Source organism: Lycium ferocissimum, chromosome 6, assembly GCF_029784015.1.
Source record: "Lycium ferocissimum isolate CSIRO_LF1 chromosome 6, AGI_CSIRO_Lferr_CH_V1, whole genome shotgun sequence".
Lineage (NCBI taxonomy): Eukaryota > Viridiplantae > Streptophyta > Magnoliopsida > Solanales > Solanaceae > Lycium > Lycium ferocissimum.
The window spans coordinates 14,145,121-14,151,458 of record NC_081347.1 but is presented as its reverse complement, the minus strand read 5'-3'; the positions used below and the strand labels follow the sequence as shown (position 1 = coordinate 14,151,458).

Sequence of the window (6,338 nt, the reverse complement as noted above, 5' to 3'; positions counted from 1 at the left end):
AGAATAGGTAAAAAATGAAGATATCTTTGTAAAAAGGTCATAAAACTTATAATGTCTGAAAAAACATTTCTCCCTTTTACTACCCCTCCAATTATTTTTAAAAACAATAGTTATCTCAAATTATTTATCAGTTTAGAAGTTCAAAACAAAATTAATTTATTTTTTTCATTTTATCTTTAGTAACTGTTCTTAAACACAACAAACACCTCAATTATGGGTCAATTAGGAGAAATTTTATTTTCTGTCTAATTGAATTGATGCAAGATGTATGATTTTTTTTATTGTTAAGCAAATTAGTGGATTCAAATCATGCACCTTTTTATCCACTAATTTGTGATATAAAAGAAACTTCGCACATTTTTTATTAGTAGTGTAAGGTACACATAAAAGATTTCGTCAATTAATTGAAAGATTACATGTCACTGGCTCAAGAGCCCAATAATTTGTGTCATAGTGTATTTTGCTTGAGCATATACTGTAATTTTTGTTTATCATTCGTTGTTTATTATTCATTTTAGATTAATTTAGATTTGCGCCGGAAAGTATCAATTTGAAGATAAAATTCTTCCTACCTGAAGGGAATCTTTTCGAATTACTCAAACTCGAGACCTTTTTTAATATCCACCACATGTAACGACCCGTTTGGTCGTTATTGCACTTTCGACCCATTTACCCCCATTGATCCTTGTCCTAGCCCTATTAGTACGATTTTGACCCGCGGGGATGGGTGGTACCTTTCCCGAGGTGATCGGGCAAGATTTATGATGTCTTATGAGAAATAGAGCCTTAAAATGAAAAAAGTTTGACCAATAGTTGACTTTTGGGTAAACGGACCTTTTTCGAAAATCTGTCGATTCCGGAAGGTCCGGATGGTCAACTGTGACTTGGTGGGATGTTCGGTTCGGTTCCCAAGGCACTTGGAAGCATTTCGGGTTATTGGTTGGAAAATTAGTATTTGGCCATTGGGTGTTGATAACGGCCAAATCCACCCTATTAATTAGAATGAGCACGGTCGTATGCAAATATAATTTACCCAACTATGATTCGGGATCGATCCCACAGAGAACAATATATAGGCGATTAGGAAAAGTTGGAATTATCACCAACAATAGCTATGCCAAACACTTAAAGGTTATTTAGAGAGAAAATGATAACTAATTGTGAAAACGTAAACTAACCTAAAAAGCAAGTAAAACGATCAATGGCCACAAGAATGGATACAAAGGAAATTACGCTCAAATAACGATCCAATGTATTTCATGATTTTCAAATAATGGTAAGTTTATATTACTTAGCCTCGGATAATGACTCTAAATTAGCTTCTTTCGAAGACTAACTAGACTACCTAATTGAATATCCCTAAAGCAATTAGGAGCATTAAGAACACCCGAATCTGGCTACAAGTGGTGTCGCCTATCCCTAGGTCGATTTCCATTAGATGAGGGTTAACGTCCCAAATTCTTGTTAATTATTCTTTCCCAATCCCGAGTTTGCCTCTTGCAGTTTAAACAGAAATAAATGGGCGAGTCCTAGGGTTAGAAATTCCCTTAAGAAACATTAAAGAGCAAGCATAATTAAAACAATATTAACTCATTTCATTAGGAATAAAAATCATTCAATACATAAGCAAAACAAGAGTTTCAATCCAAACTTTAACAATGTATACTTCCATAAACAAGGTTCAAGTATAGAAATGAAATACTACACACTTACATATTCAATACATAGCAAGGAATTGAACAAATGAGTAAAGGGTTAAGAAATTTCTCATCAAAACTTCAAATCTTCAATCCCCAAGTGTGGGTGTTGGAACCCTAGCTCTCCAAGACTTGTGTTTTATGCCAAAGATGATAAATGTTTGCCCCATGTCTTGCTTTTGTAGTTCCCAACTTTTTTCAAGTCCAAAAATAACAAAATAAGCCCCAAGTTTTCAGATTTGCAAAACTGTCCGGTTTTTGTACTGTCCAGTTTGACCTCTTTTTGACTTTATTTTCACTTGGTTTCTTCCGATGCTCTTCTCAATCATATAAACCTATAAAATGGAAGTAAACGACATTAAATGCACTATTTTCTCAATCAAAACATAGCAATAATCTAAGATTAAAGAATAAATAAGTTGGTAAAATACCAACTTATCAAACCCCCAAACTTAAACTATTGCTTGTCCTCAAGCAAATCAAATTACAATTTCCTTCAAAGGACTCCATTCAAAAGTGCACCAACATCATACCAAGTCAAAAAGTTTACTTTAATCACAAACACATGACTTTGATTGGTACCAACAATTAATCCAAAACATATGACTCACCAACTTCTTCTCAAAAATTTCATTTCATTTCAAGTGATCAAGCACCAAGTTAATCAAAGTAGCAATCAAGTCATGACACTAAAGCTTCAAAATTTATCTCATTATCACAAAACAACTTTCTTTTGTTCATTCCTCTCAATTGGAAAATGGAACAAATTCACAACTCAAACTCTCATGTGCCCTCACACTCAAGCGAGAATCCCACGCTTATAAAATGCAATTCAAAACAAAAATGGGATATCAAATGGAAAGAATTAACTCTCTCTCACACACAAAGATGTTCAAATGCACACAAGTAGTACATAAGATTGCCCTTCATGTATTTCTCCACTAATATAGACACACTTGGATCAAAATTAATTAGGACTTAAAGGGTTGTAATGTAGGCTTTTGGTTAAGGTAGGGACATAATTTGGAAATAGTGACTCAAAACCTCCCTAGGCACTACAATTTTCAACTATCAAAGCACACTTCCTTTCAAACTTTTCCACCATTTTTCATTTCACCAACTAGTCTCCCTTTTATTCACAACTCTTTATTATTCCTTCCTTTTTTTTTTTTTTTTTTTTTTTTAGTGACTCAAAACATCCCTAAGCACTACAATTTTCAACTATCAAAGCACACTTTCTTTCAAACTTTTCCACCATTTTCTTCATTTTTCATTTCGCCAACTAGTCTTCCCTTTATTCACAACTCTTTATTATTCCTTCCTTTTTTTTTCTTTCTTTTTTTTTTCAAAATAACAAGGAAGTTTTCAATTTTTTTTTTCTACTTCTTCATTTTTTTCTTTCACCTTAAAGTAACTCCCACATCACAACTTTTTCCAATCATCAACCCCAAACTTAGGCTTTTAACCTACGTTTGCACTTTCAACGCACTTAAGGAGATAGGGTACCAAAAGATGGATCAATGAAGAACAAGAGGTTAAAGCTTGTAACATGGTTGCCAAAGAAAAGGTTAAAGGCTCAAAAAGGGGTTGATTAGGGAAAATATGCAAGGGCAAAGAAGGCCTAACATCATTTTTCAAACCACGTGTAACCTAGAATTTCGCCTTGAAACACATTCCAGGCAAGTTCTAGACCACAAGTAATGCAAAAGAACTCACAAAAACCTCACCACACATGACATATGATAATCCAAGTAGAATATGTATCCAAAACCCAATTGAAACAAATGAACTCAAAGAAAGTCACTAATAGTCTAAAGAGACTAATTAGTGCAAGTAAGAGCCAAAAATTGAGTCTAAAAGTCACAACAAGAATCATTACTTCAATCCTTTTTTCTTTTTAAAAATCAAGAATTCATATGCCAAGGTTTAACTAAGTTGGTACCAAGCAAGCCAAAATTGGTCAAGGAGCAAAAATCACATCCCAACACCATTCCTACAACTAAACTACAAAAACTAAAGAAGCTAGTAATAAAAACAAATAAAAAAATCATATTAATATAAATGTCATTAAAAAAAATACCAAAATAAAATCAATCTACCAAATTTGTCAAAGTATATCATTTGACACTCATATGAATATCATTCAACATTTAAGCTCCTCCCCCAACTAAAATGTTGCAATGTCCTCAATGCAACTATATAATTAAAGCAAAAGTTAACAGGGACTCCCTGGGAATTCGCCAATGAGATATTTCCATGTCCTGCTCTTCCTTGAACAGCACAATGTTTTCATTCCTGATCCGCTGGCTCCTTAGCAGTTTTCTTGGGTTGAGCATTCATTACCAGCCCTTGACAGTCACGACACAAATTATAGTAGCAAATTTCTTGACAAGCAGGAGCAATTCAGATTTAAGCAATGAAATGGTTACTCACAAGCCTAGATACAATTTGACACCAAAAGAATGCACATCACAGTCATCATGAGTTTTGATTCGAGTGTTCTGACAAAACAGTCCACACCCTACTTGACTATCCAAAACTTACTCACAATCGACTCCTAATAGCGCTCGGTTACTCAGACTTCACCAGCGGACTAATTTCCCTCTCAGACAATTCATCGAACATAACTTTAGCCACACTCTTTATGGCGATGGTATAATTGAATTACCCTCCCAAAAGTGGGAATTATAGTTCAATCAAGCAAAGTTACATATCAATCAGCCAACAATACCACAATTTCAACATTTGAGCTCTAAACTCAACACCAAACCAACCATATGAAAAGAAAAGAAAGAAAAACAAAATCTGCCGAGAGAAAGTGAGGGAGAGAGAGAAGAGGAGAGGAGAGAAAAATACCTGATCACTTGAGACTTATGGTTGGAGAAGAAAGAACAATTATTTTTTTTGGATCACTAGGGTGTGTGAGTGACTTTTTGGTGTGAAATAAAATGGGAGAAGAATGGTCAAGTGTATAAAACACTTACTGGACACAAAGTGAAGGAAATATGTATGAACCAACATAAGTGGGGGTTGCATCCTTAACTACTGAACCAGAGACTGGAATAGCCGAGAAACCTGAAGCAATTTTGTGCATTCTTTTCGCTGTCAAGCCACTCCAACACCTTAAATTCTATCTAAGTCACTTCCAAAAATTATGAAACTTGGTAAAATGATTAAATATGATAAAATAAACTTATCTAAAAATTAAAAATTGCAAAATTAAACTAGAATTAAGAAAATATGGGTTGCCTCCCATAAAGCGCCGCATTTAACGTCGTGGCACGACATGAGTCAACTTTACCACTTTTCCCTCCATTTGGAGGATATCAATTTTCACCCAACCTTAAATCAAGATTACGATGATGCTCATGGGGCGGTGGTACGAAAGCAAAGAGGTCAACTCTCGGGTATCGCATTTTGCACTTCTTGGCTCGTAAGTGAGGCATGCCATTTTGTCTTCTTGGCATAGCAAACTTTAAAATAAAAACACTTTGATCTTCATCTCCAAAATTCTCCATAGGCTCGGTTAGTTCAACTTCCATATCATCCACCAAGCACAACATTGAAAAATGGTTAGAATGAGGTCTAACGCGCTCAAATTCCAAACTTGCATGAATTTTGACATCCTCACCCAAAAATGAACCAGAGTCTTCAAAAACTATTTTATGAACTTTTTTATGCAACTCTAGTATCATTTTTTCAACTTCGGCATCATTCACTATTTTTGGGTTGGTCGGTTGGCAATTCACCATTAGCTCATGAAAATTAATCTTGACCTCTTCTTCATTGGAAACCAACTAAAAACTACAATCCATGACCCTTTGATATTGAGCATCACATGCCTCAATCTTTGCATTCAATTCGGTCTCCAATTTTCGGATAGCAATTTCAAGTAGCTCCACTTTTTGACTTTGCTCAACATGCATTTTTAGAAAGTCTTCCATCATCCGTGAAAAGCCTTCATGGTGATCCCCATAGACTCCAAGTTGTTGAGCTTGATTCATTAGCCAATCTTGGCTCAAAATTTCCATTTTGTCAAGTTTTTCTTCATTGTGAGAGTCGTCGAAAACTTGTAAAAATTCTTCCATGGTGAGAAACACATTTTGGATAGTTTCATCATCTCCATGTTGAACTTCTTCCCACAATTTGGTCAAGACTTGCCCATATTCTTCATTCCTCCCCACTATGCTTTTCAAAATATCCTCAACTTCTTCTTTTCGAGAATTGGAGATTTCTTCTTCAAGTTGAACCACTTCTTCACTTTCACAACTTTCGTTGTGGTCACAAGAATTGTCGGGCTCATCTTTCAAATTTGAAATCTCTTCTTCAACCAATTCATTTTGAGGAGTAGACACTTCCATGACAATTGAGGAATTAGCATCCTCAAATGAATTATTCATTCTTTTCATAGCTTCTCCATTTTCTAAAATGGATTGTTGGATTAGTTTTCGCTCTTCCTCTATTTTAGCTTCCCGATCTAAGTATGTTTGGAGCATTGCCATGACGCCTTCAAATCCGGCACTTTGTCCTTCACTTGCCATGTCATTGTTCCTATCAAACTCAAAAGCACAACTAGCATTTTCGTTTGAACAACTTGGGGGAGGGGAAGCAAAATAATTGGGACAATCACCCCAATGTCCA

General features: G+C 35.1%; 1 long non-coding RNA gene across 1 annotated transcript; it reads right to left on the bottom strand.

The window, feature by feature from the left end:
- Positions 1-1,638: 1,638 nt before the first annotated feature.
- Positions 1,639-4,611, bottom strand: LOC132059384 (uncharacterized). The gene is made up of 2 exons (XR_009415551.1): positions 4,554-4,611; positions 1,639-2,032 (listed from the first exon to the last, which is right to left on the bottom strand). It is a non-coding gene; the product is annotated as an uncharacterized LOC132059384 (long non-coding RNA).
- Between the last annotated feature and the right edge of the window lie 1,727 nt (positions 4,612-6,338).